Source organism: Spermophilus citellus (genome assembly GCF_964194105.1).
Source record: "Spermophilus citellus genome assembly, contig: SCAFFOLD_220, whole genome shotgun sequence".
NCBI lineage: Eukaryota > Metazoa > Chordata > Mammalia > Rodentia > Sciuridae > Spermophilus > Spermophilus citellus.
Genome location: NW_027673169.1, coordinates 183979 through 198425, shown reverse-complemented (window position 1 = coordinate 198425; position 14447 = coordinate 183979). Strand labels below are relative to the sequence as shown.

The 14447-nt window shown below is 35.3% G+C and overlaps 1 long non-coding RNA gene across 2 annotated transcripts in view; it reads right to left on the bottom strand.

The window, feature by feature from the left end:
* The window catches only part of LOC308640028, a 64050-nt gene that overhangs the window by 27743 nt on the left and 21860 nt on the right, over positions 1-14447 (bottom strand). The window contains exon 1 of one of the 2 annotated variants that reach the window (XR_014020157.1): positions 9046-9094. The exons of the other annotated variant lie outside the window; for it this stretch is intronic. This is a non-coding gene — a long non-coding RNA (uncharacterized lncRNA). Of the gene's footprint in view, positions 1-9045; positions 9095-14447 lie in introns of those variants that run through there. 2 annotated transcript variants of the gene reach the window in all.

Sequence of the window (14447 nt, the reverse complement as noted above, 5' to 3'; positions counted from 1 at the left end):
AGAGAAAGTTATTACTTGCATTTTCTCAAATCTTATAGCTTCTAGTGTTCTTTAGCTTATGACCAAAAATACTTCTCTTCTGAGTTGGTGGAATACAAAAGATAGATGAACCTTCTCACAGGGAAGATGATAGTAAAACAGTAGGGAACTACCCTCAATTCCCACAGGGTCTGAGAACCATATTATATGATATGGAAGACCCTCCTATAGACTGACTATTTCAAACATTGTTTGCAAAGATAGAAAAAAGTCAGTTCATTGAAAGTGTGAGTGAAGTGGGTTTGTGCCTCTGCAGATGAGAATAAATTGTAAAAAAGCAACAAAAGTGAGTTCAGGACTGGGCATTACAAGACTTAGCTGACAAAATCCTGAAAACAAAAGAAAACAAAAATTCAGAAAGCACTTTACCAACCTAAGCTTATTTGAGAGAACCAAATTCAGAAGAACAGCAGAGGAAAGAGGCATACCCAAAGTGATATAACAGTATCTATTTTTATTAATTTTTTATTATTATTCCCCACAATTATAGAGTTCTGTATCACCTCAATTACTACTTTCTTCATCTTTTAGGTGTTATCATTACCTTGTACATATAACTCATGCTGTTATCATTACCTTGTACATACAACTCATGTACACTGAATTTACTCTTGCATTTATGAGCTTATCATTTATCTTTTTCTCTGTATAACTGTATATGTATGTGTATATTTTTATCTAACATTTTCAGGATTCTGCCATTAAAATTTCTTTGGTACCACCTCCATGAAATGCATTTTTGTCACTTCAGTTCAGTACATCTAAATGTTCTATTCCACGTAGTTGGAAAAGATGAAGGCTATTGCAAGGTTTTTCTTATTTTACTAATTATCCACTAGAATTAAAGATCAACCTTGGTGCCTCCACAGGATTTAATTCTCATTCACCTTTCTTATACATAGTGTTTTATTTTTTATGCAAGCAGCAATAACTATATTTAAAAGGTGAATAAAAGATTCTGATATGGACATGGTGCTTTAGAGGTCCCCAAATCCCTAGGGTGGTGTTCTGACTCCACCTTACCACTGAAGCATCTTGATTACATTCCACCTTGGACACTGGTACTATGCTTCCACTGAAAGTGATTCATTAGTTATGAATATTCTTCTTTTTCTACTCTCAATACTCTTGGAAATGTTGGGATTCATGATAGGTTTAGAATCATAATTTTCAACACACTTATCATAGATGCATTTGATAACAAGAGACCACACATATCTAAGAAGAAGAAAGAAGAGAAATAAGACCATTTATCAATCCTAAAGAGGTAACAGAATAAAATCTGGGAATAAAATGGTAGTCATCTAATAAATTTTTTCAAAAAATATTTTAGATGGTAATATATTACTGCATTAAAAAAGAGTGATGTAAATGCAATTTCAATTATTAGAGTTGTGACTGATTATTTTAAAGAGAGTATCAAAAGCTGTGTGCAGTGGTGCATGTCTATAATTCTGGAGTCTTCTGAGGTTGTGGGTGAAAGATCACTAGTTCAAAGCCAACCATCCTCAGCAACTTAGTGAGGCTCTAAGAAACTTCCAAAACCTTTTTTCTATATAAAATATTTTATAAAGGGCTGAGGATGTTTCTTAGCAGAAAAGCATTCCTGGGTTCAATCTAATATGAAAGTGTGAGAGAGAGAGAGAGAGAGAGAGAGAGAGAGAGAGAAAGTGAGAGAGAGAAAGAGAGGTGCGGGGGTAATCAGTGAAACTTTCAGGATCAAGGAATTAAACAATTTAAAAACAATAGTGGATTTGTTGATGAAAACTCATCTATATTTATTAAATGCTGCATTCAGAAATTAGTATGTTCTCAAACATATACAAGTGGGAGAGGAGTCCTATTTTAAGGTGTAAATAGGAACAAAGAAAAGATTTGACACATCTTTTAATTGACCCAGATGCCCACTTTAGTTTGGGATTGGAATTATGCTCAGGAGATAGATCCTTAAGCTGTTTAAAATAATGTTTTTAATCAAGTATTTATAAAACAAGATTAAGATCTAATATAAATCAGGTTTGGCAAGGGGGAAATTGATCAAATAATAAGTATATACATAAACACATAAACCAATATTAGAGAAGTTAACATTTGGGATATTTATGCCATTATATAATCACTAATAATGTAAAAACAATGACAAGAAAAAGTGAGTAAATAAACAAATAAATAATTGAATGAATGAATGAATAACTAAAAAGTACAAGGATGTAATGTGACTGCAATTGTAAAAGAGAGCTTGTAGCCTTGAAAAAGTGTGGCACACCTTATGAACTGTCAATTCCACTTCTAGATGGGAAGTGTTAAAAAGAGAACCCACACAACTGGCTCTCTCACTTGGAAATAGTGCAACAGTTACCTTTTTCTTTCTTCCCAAATTTTATTTCTGCTTCCAAGAACACTACCCATGTAACCTCATGATGCCATTGTAGACTTGTAGCATCTGAACCCTTCTGCTGCTCAAGTTTTTTTTTTTTTCATTGATCTTTTTCTCCCTACCCCCATATATTCCACAGTTTTTAATGTGTTTATTTTCAGTTGTATTTGGACACAATATCTTTATTTTATTTATTTTTATGTGGTGCTGATGATCAAACACAGGGCCTCTTATGTGATAGGTCAGAAATCTGGAGCTGAGCCCAGCCCCTACACCAATACTTTAAAAAAAAATAATGTCACCTACATACTTAGCATCCACCAGTCTTACATTCTGATCCATCCATTTCCAGCTTTTTGCATGAATAATTTTGAGATTTTTTTTTTCATTCAGACATCAATAGTCCAGAGTGCTCAGAATTGGGGGTAAATTTTACAGAATATTAGAGGTCAATTACACAACATTAAAATTTATATAGTGGGATGCACCTAAAGCTGAGGATAAAAAGAAAATCTACAGACTTCACTAGTTAAAATAAAAGGTCTAAAATTCAGAAAAATGAATAATTTTGAAATGACAATTTCATAAAAAGGAGAGTAAAGGGCAGAACATACTAAGCAAAAGCAAAATTTTCACACCACAAAAAATGTACATCTGCATAGAGTGTCATGTATGCGTGCTTCCAGAAGACAAATTAAATTGAAAGAGATATGATTAATTTGAGATGTAGCAATAAAATATTAATGGTATATAATAGTAATATATATGTACCTATACCAAATATGCCTCATTTAATAATAGGTATACATTGAACTCTAAACTTTTTTAACTTTTTTTTTTAAATTTATCTTAGAATACATATTAGATTTACTTGAAGTACATCACTGAAAAACAGATGGATTTTACCACACATTGTTGTACAATATGAACTTATAAAAATAGATACCTTATAATAATATGAATAAATAGATGTGTGTAAGTAACATAGAACCTTTATTAAGAAAAAGAAAAAGAAACAAAACAAAACAAACAACAAGAAACTTGAAATTTAGAGAAAGTTTGCAGTGCTTTGCAGAAATACAAATATGACATTCTTTCCAAAAAAAAAAAAATCATTGGGACAAAAAATTATTTGGGGGGAAAACTATATTATATGCTTTCTTAATATCAGAAGAAACTCATTTTCAGGAGTATTATATACTTCAAAATAAAAATAAAATAGAGTTGTGGATGGTATTACACAAATAATCTCAATGACTTGGGAGGTAGAGGCTGAAGAACCAAAAGTTCAAAGAAAGGCTTGTCAACACAGGAATGCCATGACCACCATAAGGAAGTTTCTGTCTCAAAATAAAATATTGAATGGCCTAGGTATATGGGTGTGGCTTAAGGGTATACCACCCCTAGATTCAATAACACATATATATCTGTCAAAAGTTACTATAACAAAGAATTTATGCTAGGTGTGGTGGCACATGCCTGCAATCCCAAAACTCTGAAGACTGAGGCAGGAGGATTGTGAGTTCAATGCCAGCCACAATAAAAAGCGTCACTAAAAAGCTCAGTGAGACCCTGTCACTACATAATATATAAAATAATCCTGGGAATATGATTCATTTGTCAGTTACCCCTGCATTCAATCTCCAGCATGAATAAAAGGGATTTATATGGAAAATGTCATAGTACTTGCCTCTAATGCCATCGATTTGGAAGACTAAGGCAGAAAGGTTAAAATTTCAAGGTTAGCTGGGCCACTTGCCAACAACCTGTCTCTATATAAGATTTTTAAAAAATGCCTGGGGATGTTGATGAGTGTAATGGCAACTTTAGATTAAATTTCAAGAACCACAAAACAGAGCAGTTATTTATTTTCAAAAAGTTACATAAATATGTTAAACAATATAAATTGGGCAACATTAAGAAACAAACTTTTTTTCATTAAGTGGTACAAAGATGGGCTGGAGTTCTGGATCAGTAGCAGATCACTCACCTGGCACATGTGAGTTCCTTGGTTCCATCCTCAACACCACATAACAATAAATAAATAACATAAGGGTATTATGTCCAGCCACAACTAAATAATAACATAATTTTAAGAAAAGGTATAAAGAGAAGTGGGAGAACTCATGAGCTCACATAAAAGTTAAGAATATTTAATAAAAAATGACACTTATGGTAGGAGCAATGATCAAAAATTAAAACCTCTTAACATCTTAACAAATTATAAAAATGCAAGCTAACATCTGATGCAAAAAAAAGAAAGTTACATAGTATTGATGAGGACAAAAAACAATTTCTCTTGAATTAGAGAAACTACATAAATTGCTTTTATTTTTTTGTGTAAAGTGTTTATTTAATATATATGATACTCCTCAAACAGTAGCAAAGCCTATATAAAATACTGTGTTTCTGATCCTCATAATATGTAGTTATATGATAGCATAAGGCTACAGATATGTTCATTAATGCTGTTGAAACCAGAAAAATAGGTGAAAAGAGGAGGTACGTTCAAAATGAAATAAATGCTATAGTTTGAAAAAACTGATTTCTTGGGATCATACACATTTTTAGTTTCATTGAAGTGGCTCCTGTTTTCTCCACATTGTCTCAAAATAAAACACAAAAAGGACTGGGGATGTGGCTCTGTGGTTAGCACTCCTGTGTTTATCTCCCAGTGCCAAACCAAGTAAGGTGAAATTTCTGAAAGATTACAATTATGCCAGTGTACATATACATGTAAAAATATTAGTGAAAATTTAAAAATTAATAAATATATTTTTTGAAAAAAGTGTTAAGGTTCTTACAAAGCTCAAGATAAAAATGACATATGATCCCCTAATAATAATTTGGGGTAGCAAAGCAAGGCTGCACATGCCTATGCTCCAGTGGCTCAGGAGTATAAGAAGGGAGAATCTCAAGTTCAAGACCAGTCTCAGCAATTTGGCAAGGTTGTAACCAAATGAGTGAGATGCTGTCTCAAAAAAGGGGTACAGGTTGGTGTATAGCACAGTGAAAAAGTGCCCATGGGTTAATCTACAGTGACTCAATAACTAACTAATAATGATAATAATACATCTGGTAAAAAGTGCCATACAATCCAGTAATAATATTTCTGGGCATACATCTAAATGAATTGGAAAATTTTCTCAAAGAAATAACTGCAATTTCATTTTTATTGTACCTTTATTCACAGTATCTAATAAAAAAAAATGAAATGCCAGTCAGGCATGGTGGGAAATGCCTCTAATCCCAGGGGCTTGGGAGTTTGAGGCAGAGGATGGAGAGTTCAAAGCAGCCTCAGCAATGGTAAAGCACTAAGCAACTCTTTCCAAAGAAAATGTAAAATAGGGCTGGGGATGAGCCTAAGTCGTGGAGTGCCTCTGAGTTTAATTCCTGGTATGCACCCCCCAAAAAAAACATCCTTTTAGGAAAAGAATATCAAAAGATTTCTTCCAGCTTCACAGCATTGAACTACTCCCCATAGATGCTACACACTTATAGTTCAAACTGATCTCTAGAAGACAAGACTCAGATAATGATATTTTCTAAATAGGCTAAGAGACATTGATATCTGTGGACACCTTAAGTCAGACTGGTCTAAAACTAAGAACTGGGCAAATATGGGAGGTTGGAATGAGAACACAACACAGTTAAGTTCTTCAAAGCGGAATCTTAACTCGGACACTATGATATCTGAAACCACAGTTGGAGATAAAATTAGATTCTTTGCTTCACTGATTTCTGGGTTATTAATTCAATCCAAACAGATATTGAAAAAGTATTAAGGCTACTGTTTAATGTCTATGTAAAACAGGTTAATAACAATGTATCAGATTAGGGCTGGAGTTTTAGCTCAGTAACAGAATGCTTGCCTAGCATGGGTGAGGCACTGGGTTGGATCCTCAGATCCACATATCAATAAGTAAAATAAAAGCTCATTGATAACTAATTTCATTAAATGTATCAGGTTTCTCACATGCCTTTTGATGTTCAGATTTACTATGTACTCTAGTGTTTGTGATTAAACTTCCTTAGAGTTTAAATCAAGTTCAGTCCCATCTTTATTTTCCTCCACACTAGTACACAGATGTTTCCTGGAAATGTTTGGAATGCTTCTACAGGTCATTTTAATAAAGTGGTCTTACATATATGGAGGGAAAAAACTCATTTAAGGTCCCATTACATTTTTAAAAAGTCTTTAATTGGGACTGTGAGGATGGCCTTAGCCCTGAACTTAAACAACTCCATTTTAAAAACTCCAGTTTGAAACATGCAGTGGCACCAGGCACACCCACAGAGTACTCCAGTATGGCCTAAAAAAAAAAGTTATTTCCCCTTAAATTGATAAACAGAGTGAAATATCTGGCAGGCTCTACTTGGCCTGATAAGAGAGACAGACAAGAAAATCAGAGTGGAGACCACAAGACCAGAAGTTTCTTACCCCAGGGTAAATGATGTAATGGAGAAATCCCATGATAGCTAATAAGAATTGAAAGAAAGATTAAACGCCCCCAAATTTAGTATAAATAATAGAGCTAATGAGCAGGGATTTAGCCAGCAGAAACCAGCATGCACTCAAGCTGAAGAGCCTGATGAGGACCTGACATCCCATCACTTGTCATTTTTCTTCTGAACCTCTGCATGATTTTCTCATCTCTCAAACTCTACCACTTCATCTGAACTTTGGTGAAAGCCACAACTTCTCCATAGGTTCTCTCCTCAACCTGTTGTCCACTCCAAGCCAGGAGAAACCTGCCTTGGTTCTGGACCTGGTCATCATGGTCTGAGTGAGTGTGCATCTGCTGGACTAAAAGCCTAAGGCTTAAGAATTTTGTTCTGACATTTAAACTTAGTACACAGAGGGAATGTGTGTAACTAGCCTGTCATGATTAAGTTACTTTTGCAGTGTCTAAAATTAATCTATACTTCTTAGCAGTAAATTAATCAACCTTTATTTTTTTTTGCTGTGAATGGATTATCTCTATTACAGTGCCTAGCATTCAGGATTGTTATTTTCTTCAGTATGAACCTATAGAGTATAATTGCATTGAGCAATTTGAGTGAATAAAGCATTAAAAGGGGCAGAAGCATTTGGACATTTTTTTATTTCTCTCCTTGACTGCATATGTCTCAATTTTGCCCCTGGCGACTGGGACACATTGACTATATTATTTTATTAAGAAAAAAGTCATTATTTTTAATGTCATCTAATTTTTTCCTGCTTTTTTCTTATGTGAAAGTCTCACAAGGATAAAGCAAAATCTTTTAAAACTGTCATCCAGTTCTTGGAGAAAAAAATACAAATGAAGCATGCCTTTAAAACAAAATATAGGAAAACATAATTATGTTGAAACAGAAGTTTTGAGATGAAACTGAATTTTCCATTTAACCAATTTTCTCTGGGATCTTGTCTCACAAGTTTTGAAGAATAAAATCTATGGACACTCAGGGAAGGTAGTAGTAAAAAGAGTAGGATTTATTTTAGCAAGAAAAAAATACAACTCCCAAAATGTGGGAAAGGGCATGTTAGCAGAAGAACTCATTTTTTGTGTGTGTCAGTTTCGAAGTTTAAATATGGTTTTTGGCAAAGCTTTGGTTAATATCTATTTAAAATGAGTATTGAAAAAGGCATTTTTATTACCAACTAGGTTCAAGTTTGTCCTTAATATATCCCATCCTCCTTCCAGTGACTTCCAACTGGGTTCATCCCAAGGAAAAAGAATTTGATTGAAGGTATTCCCATAAGTGAGTCTCAAGTGTTTTGTTTTGTTTTTTGTTTTTTTTTTTTTAATTTGAATAGGCCTTAATGGTGCTCATTAACATATCTATCCATTAACATTCAGGTGTGGTTAAATAAGATGTCCATGATACAGCTGCCTTATCTATTTGATTTTATTTTTTCTCAATCAAGTTGTGCAAGAAGCCTGCCTTTGAGAATGTGAAGGGAACTGGAAATTTGGGATTTAATCTCAGACCTATAAATAGCTAAACTATCAGATAATCATTCTGGATTTGAGATACTTCTTAGTCTACATTTAGAAAGCTGAGGAGGAATGAGGATGTTGTGTTCAAAACCAGTTTGAGCAACTTAGTGAGGTTCTAAGAAACTCAGTGAGACTTTGTCTCTACATAAATATATAGAAAAAGGTTGAGAATGTGGGTCAATAGATAAACACCCATGGGAATAATTCATGGTCTAAAGTAAACAAACATATAAACAACAAAAATAAAAACTTAGGAGGAACAAGAATAGGGGTCCCTAAAAAAGCCACAGCGTCTCTCATACAGGAACACAACTAATGAAGTTGGGGTCCTCTTCTGATGATTATCCCAGTCTTCACCACACATTCTGGGGACATGCTGAGCTAATGGCACACAGATGCCCACATAGGAATTCAGGAAGGCTCCGAAAACACCATACAATTATGGAACAAAAGACTTAAGGTCTAAAATGCTAATCTAAGCTCCACTATTCTAGTCAGAGAAAACTAAAAGCTAAGCTGCCAAGGAGAGACCCTCTATCCACCAGACTCTGGAGACAATTATGAGGAGTTTCCAGCCACCATTGCCAGTCCCACTGGCTTCAAACAGCCTCTCTACCCAGTCTCAAAATAAGAACACACACTTACCATTTTCTGGCTTTCAGTATGCTCAGTGTTCCCCATATACATATTTTTTTTTTTTCAGCTTCAGTGTAGCACAGAAACCTGGAAGCAAAGAAATGGATTCAGTGAATGGCAGGCTCCAAAAACAAAAGGAACAGAAGACTGTGGAAGTCTGCCCACTCATCACTGACTGTTTCTTGATTGGACAGTTCTCACCCAAGAGACAGATTGGAAAGGGCTTCAGGAACTTCCTCCAAATTGAGCCTGGTAGAGATACCACTGGTTACTGGTGACAAGTCTTACTTTTCCACATGTTGAAGTTTGAACATTAGAGAAGCATGCTGAGGGAAGCATATGAAGCAGGGTTTATTTAGAAAAGGGTAACACAGACTTCTCCCACAAGGGAGAAGGGGGCCATAGCTGGTATCTGGGTATCCTAAGAAGCAAGGTGTTCTGCCCTTTTTATATGTCCTAGGCTTCCTTTGTTCTCCTGCCTTTCCTCCCTTTTCTTCTTCCTGAGGACTGGCTAGGATCAGAAAGGCTTGGTGGGATGGCCTAAAGTTGGGAAATAGGTGGGCTGAAGGGGAAGGGCAAGATGGAGTAGACAAGGACATATTTACAATCTTATAGCTCCCTGTAGGGAGGGGAAAACCTGGGACAGGTTACCTTGGCAACAGGTTGGAGCAGGGGCAGGTTCCTGATAATACCCCTCAGGGTACCATCTCTAACTTCCCAGATTCACTCAAAATTGGCTTCTTAGATTCAACCTGACTCAATTTGAAAGGGTAAAGTTTCTAAGCTGCAAAGCCTGAATTAAAATGTAAAAGACTAGGAATTCTTAAGTTCCACTGAAATTCCTGAGATAGTTAAGACAAGGCCCTACTGGACATTTAGCCTTGGGCCCTGTGCAGTTTGTCAGAGGGCCTGAACCAATCAGTTTGAATGTGTACCCCCCTTAGGAGTGACCAATTACCCCCACCCGACCTGTTCCCACCAATGAATGTGCTAATCATGTCTCAGAGTTGTTGTTCAATTTTCCCGTGCCTCATGATGATTTGTTCTGATGTATGCAAAGCCCACCCCCCCACCCTCCCCAAAAAGTGTACTTAAGCTCTGCTTGACCTTTGCTCTGGGCTCTGGGCTGCTCTCCCTTCCTGAGTGAGCCTTGAGCCCCAGCATGCTGGTTCAATAAACTCCCTCCTGCCAATTGCATGAAGCCAGTCTCTTGTGTGGTCTCTTTCTCAGATGCTTCAAGGACCCTTACAAATTCACCTATCTACACTGAGTGCCTGTCTAATTCAGTAGGCCTACTGTTTGAGTGACAGTAAGTTGCATACAGATCAGAATCAAATAAGGACACAAAGACAGGTTTATGGCTCCTCTGTTTTCGTTGATCAAACCCTTGGGATCTACCACATGCAGGGGTGCATGCCTGTAATCCTAGCAACTGGAGAGGCTGAGGCAGGAGGACAGTGAGTTCAAAGCCAGCCTCAGCAATGGCAAGGCACTAAGAACCTCACTGAGATTATGTATCACCTTTGTCCTTAGAAAGACCCACAGAGCACTTCTAGGCACATTCCCACGCTGCTAAATTGTTTGTCTACAAATGACAGGAGAGATCTGCTGCGCCAGGTGTCACTGACTCAGGATAGGTGGGGACTTCAACTCATTTGCTATTAGTATTAACTATGTGTTTCCTATTTTCATCATAATTCCTGTGTAGGGCAAAGAAGGCTCTGTTAGTGAAGGGAATGTATGTTGAACAAGTTGTGGCTTTAGAATGAGGGGCTAAGTGTAAATTGTTAAGCTCTTCTCAGGAACCTTGATTTGCAATCTTTTCCCTGTGAATTTCTTAAGAAATAACACTATTGTTTGTATTGTCAAAGATACTAAAATACATCTCAGGGAGGCATTGAGTTTATTAGAAGTGATGTGAAGGAGGAACAGGGTGACACTCTGACAGAAGAAAGTGTGTTCTCTCTGAAAAAAAAATAGCATGACTCTCTTGATATCCATTTTTTTTTTGAAGACCTAAAAAAAAGATCCCAAAGTGTCCTGCCCAGGTACACTTCTTGACTTTGGACTGACAGTAGGATAACTTCAAACTCCCAAGTACCCTCTGCCATGACAACTTTAGGTTAATTAGGCTCATGTTCACCATTACTAATTGAATTCTTAAGCATAAACTCTCACAGATTTCATGGTTAGTAAGAATTATTTTTATTTCTCTGAGTTCCAGAATCTGGTCTATAGCAGGGTCACAAAAGTCTTCACTTCAGGGTAACTTAAGTTGGTCTTGTAAACATTGTTTTGAAACTGCATTTTTTCTGTAGATAACAGTTTGTTAAGAAATGTAAAATATCATGTGCAGTTAAGCCAGAACTTTCTTGTAAAATAAAGCATAGATTAGCTAGTCTACCACTGAGCTACATCAGTGTCACCCTTGTCAGAAATAAGGTAGCATGAAGATGCAAATCTCTCAACCAGGAAAAGGCAGTATCTTATTGACATCACATTCTGGAGCTAAAAATCATAGAACAGGGTTCCTTTCAAATGTGCTATGCCAACATTTTATTAGATGTGGTTTATTTACTACTTTCACTAATTCCAGAAAATCCCTTTGAAATCACAAATTTTATTTACCTTCCAATCCTCAGAGTGTCATGTTCTTCTCCTGTAGATCCTGAGAACCACATATAAATAAATAAATAAATAAATTAAAGGTATTATGTCCATCTAAAAAAAAACTAACACCGGAAAACTGGGCACACAGGTGCAAGCCTATAATCCCAGCTGCTCAGGAGACAGAGGCAGTAGAATAATAAGTTCAAGGCCAACATCAGCAACTGAGACCCTGCCCTAAAATAAAAAGGGCTGGGGATGTATTTCAGTGGCAGAATATCCCTGAATTCAATCCCTGCCGGCAAAAAAAAAAAGCAAAAGAAAGTGCCAAAAAAAGTAACACTTAGGATTTTCTCTCAGGAATTTTTCCACAGATTTCAACAAAGTAAGGTGCCTCAGACATTAGTTTCTCCCAATCCATCTTTTTTATAATCTTTATTTATTTATTTTTATGTGGTGCTAAGGATTGAACCTAGTGCCTCATATGTGTGAGGGAAGCACTCTACCACTGAGCTACAGCACACTTCTCTGTGCCTCAATATCATTATGTCTCAGAGACGAAACAATTTAAATCACAATCTTCAAAGAACCATATTTTATGTATAAAAATTTTTAAATATGGCAAAAGAAATAATTAAATCACATGCAGAGAGTAAATGAGAAAAAGAAGTAATAAAGAAAGAGGAGAAAGATCTCTAAATAAATGACAGAAAAAAAATAGAGAAAAATAAACTAATTAAATGCTGGTTCTTGGGCTGTGGTATAACTCAGTAGTACAGTGTGTGCTTACGATGTGTAAGGCCCTGGCTTGATCCCAAGCACAAAAACAAAAACAAAAACATACTACCTCATGACTAAATAAGATTTAAGCTAATATTGCAAAGCTGGTTTGCCATTCAAAATACAATGCACATCACTATATTATCAAACAAATAATAACAATCCAATACCCATTCTTAGTTCAAAAACAAAAACAATAAAAACCTTAGGAATAGAACAGTCTCATTCTGATAAAAGGAATAAAAAAAAACCCTACATTTAACAGCACACATAATAAAAAAAAAAAGATTGAACGTTTTTCTTTTAATATAAGGAACAAGACAAGGATTACCAATCCCATCATTTCTATCCAACAATATACCAGAGATTCTGCTTAGTTTAATAAGGCAAGAAAAAAAATGACATTCAAGTGAGAAAGGAAGAATTCAAACCATATTGTTAAACGATTAGATTATCTATATAGAAAATCCAATGAAATATACCCCCAAAAAGCTACTCCTAGAAGGTGAGTTTGGCAAAACTGCATGATACAAGAGCTAGATACAAAACTGAATTGTTGTTCTATGCTAGTAATGAAAAATTATATATTGAAGTTTTTAAACATACTATAATAACACCAAAAATGTCAAATATTTAAGACAAATTTGAAAGGGCTATGCAAGACTTCTACTTTAAAAGATTGCTGAGAAAAATTAAAGAAAATCTAAACAAATGGGAAGAAATAACATGTTCATTTGTTGCAAGACTCAATGATGTTAAGAAGTCAATTCTCTCCAAGTTGATTCATAGATTCAATATCTCAGAATCCCAGCAGGCTGTTTTGTATAAACAGGTAAGCTGATTATAAACTTCCAATGCATATGCAAAGGACCCAGAAGAGTCCAAAGAACTCTGCAAAAGAAAAAATCTGAAAGAAAAACACTATTACAAAGGTAAACTAATTCAGACAATGTGGTACTGATATAAAAATAAACAAGCAGATCATGCTTCAAAATAGAGGCCAAAATAGACCCATGTACAGAGAAAACTGATTTTGGCAATGGGACAAAGGCAATTCAGCAAAGAAACAATGTTCATTTTTAACAAATGGTGCTAGAACTAAATACCCAAATACAAAAACTTATGAATTTTGACCCCTGCCTTGCACCACATACAGAAATTAACTCAAAATGGGTCATATACCTAAGTATAAAACCTAAAACAATAAACCTCCTCAAGGAAACAGGAGCTAACTTCTGTGACTTGGGGTTAGGCAAAGAGTTATTAGGTATGATACCAAAAGTGCATTAAAGAACAATTCGTAAATTGAATTTCATCAAAATTAAGAACATGTGTTCTTTGAAAGACACTGCTAGGGGAACGTAAAACATGTCAGACTGGGACAAAATATCATACATCTGATAAAGAATTTGTATCCAGAATATATAAAGAACACTTAAAACTTAATAAATAAAAAAATAAAATATTCCAAAAATAATAGCATACAAGATTTGATACTTTACCAAGGAATGGCAAATAAGCACGTGAAAATATGCTCAATATCATCATCAGGCAAGAGGAAACTGCAAATTAATATCACAATGAGGGGCTGGGGTTGTGACTCAGTGGCACAGCAATTGCCTTACACATATGAGGCACTGAGTTCAATCCTCAGGACTGCATAAAAATAAATAAATTAAATAAAGATATTGTGTACATCTACAACTAATTTAAAAAAAAAACATTTACAATGAGGTAATACTATGTATCTATTAGAGAAATAAAATTTAAAAAGACTACCACAGTAAGTATTTAAAATAGAGACTTGGGGCAACTGATTCCTCATTCACTGCTGGTAGGAATGTAAAAGGAAACAACAACTTGGAAAACAGTTTGGCAGTTTTAAAAATTAAAAATACCGTACCACATGATCTATTCAAATCACTTCTGGGTATTTACCAAATAAAAAAGAGAGCCTAATTTCACACACAAAGATATGGAATAAAGTTGTTCAGATGGATTTAGTTCTAAGAGCCAAATGCTGG